A 1,844-nucleotide genomic window follows, 5' to 3' on the forward strand; every position below is an offset into this window, starting at 1 on the left:
TCAAGGAAAGAGAGTTTAACAGAGCAGTACAATGGCCAGTGAACGTCAGAAAAGACTTTTCTTGTTTTAAAATTTATTTATTTATTTGAGAGAGAGAGAGGAAGGAAGAGAGAGAGAGAAGAAGGGAGAGAGAGAGAGAGAGAGAGAGAGAGAGAGAGATCAATTTGTTGCTGCACCTATTTGTGCATTCATTGGTTGCTTCCCATATGGGCCCTGACAGGGATGGAACCTGAAAGCTTGGCTTATTGAGACCACATTCCAACCAACTGAGCTACCCAGCCAAGGCCTAAATACTCCCTGTTCCCCTGGCCTTTGTTAGAAGTGAAAGTGCCTGTTTCCATGAGAAAAGTGCCATGAACATGAACATCATAAAACCAGGCGCCTCAATGATTTTTCAGTTTAACCTCAGGAGAATCAACTCAAGAGCTTCAAAAGCCCAGGATAGACTGGTCCCAGAGCATTTCCTCCTCTGCCCTTTCGTTGCCTTGTTCCTTTTTCTCTCTTCTATGCATATGATCCTCTTTCTTAGAGGCTACATCTCCTCTTTTTCTCTCCCTTCAATTCTTAAGCTTTTTTGTACTAATCCTGTTTCTACCTCTGTTTTGCTGTTTTGGGTGCTCTTGTGTTTGTCTAAATCTATTTAGTCACATTTTTTTTCCTCTTTGCTTGGACTGCTTTTCCTTGATTTCTCGCTGCCTTCTTCTGGGTGCTGTTTTCTCTTCTGCTGTATCCATTTGTGACTGGCTTTATGGGCATTGGTACTGTTTTCTGAGAGGTGCTTGCAAACTCTAGATTCTATACTGTATGAGCTGTAATTATACTCTTTCTGACTACAGTTCAGGGGTGCTGGTTTTTCTGAGAAACAGTGCCTGGTGAATTGACAGTAGCTCGGGGAGTCTACTCTCAGCCTGCTGTCATGAGCTGGTAGGCACTGAGGTAACTGGTTTTCCAGTTTGTGAAATATTGCATGGTCTTGGGTGGGTCTGGATGGTTTCAGTTGGGAGTCTTTGATCAAACATTCTGTACCTGGGTCTGAAATCAACCTCTTCTTTGTACCTACAGGTTTCCAAATAGCCCTCTCTCATCTGTCTGAAACAAGTCTTTGGTTCTAAGCCTCTGGCTTTCTGCACTGTGATATAATCTTCAAGTTCATCTTGAAAAGAGTCAGATGTCTTCTTTGAATGCTCCATTAGGTTGGCAACAAGGGATTTTCCTTATCAGGCTGAGAACTTGGTGGAGAAATCTGATCATATGCACAAGTTAATTGCCTTTAGTTTTCTAGCATAAACTTTCCCCAAACAGTGAGACTGTGCAACAACTGGGGAGCATTTGAGGGGCAGGGGCCTGCATCTACAACTACTGTCGCTCTCCCTGCCAAGCCTCTGGCCGGGGGATAGGTCCAGGTGGAGGTGACAGAGAGGCAGGGACGACAGCTCCACCACTGAGCAGGCAGGGTGGGAGGAGGAGGCGGAGACCAGGATTCCTGAGGGGAAGTTGCTGCTACCAGCAGCAGCTGACTGGCTGTCGCTGACACCATGACCCAGGGAAGACTTCTCTGACCATAAAGACTGTGAGCATGTGAGGGATAAAGTTGTCCTTTTGAAAGAGACAGGGTGGCAAGCAGTAGGGAAGAGGTTTCAAGGGTCTTTAAAATACAGGAGGCTTTCTTCTTTCTGGGGTGGTTAGGGTAGCTCATCCTATAGGTGAGGGGATCCACAAACAACCGCTCTGATTCCCAGGCTCTACCCTCCCCTGCTGCTTCGCCCATCCAACCAGGTCAGCCTGTGGGATACAGGTGGATGACAGCAGCCATACAGCCTCTCAGAGCTGGTGTCTGATGTAAA

General features: G+C 46.3%; 1 pseudogene across 1 annotated transcript; it reads right to left on the reverse strand.

Moving 5' to 3' along the window:
* Window positions 1-272: 272 nt before the first annotated feature.
* LOC307110349 (lysine-rich coiled-coil protein 1-like) lies at window positions 273-1,190 on the reverse strand (annotated as a pseudogene). The gene has a single exon. The product of its transcript is annotated as a lysine-rich coiled-coil protein 1-like (transcript).
* Between the last annotated feature and the right edge of the window lie 654 nt (window positions 1,191-1,844).

This window comes from Cnephaeus nilssonii, assembly GCF_951640355.1.
Source record: "Cnephaeus nilssonii genome assembly, chromosome: 13".
NCBI classification, from domain to species: Eukaryota; Metazoa; Chordata; class Mammalia; order Chiroptera; family Vespertilionidae; genus Cnephaeus; species Cnephaeus nilssonii.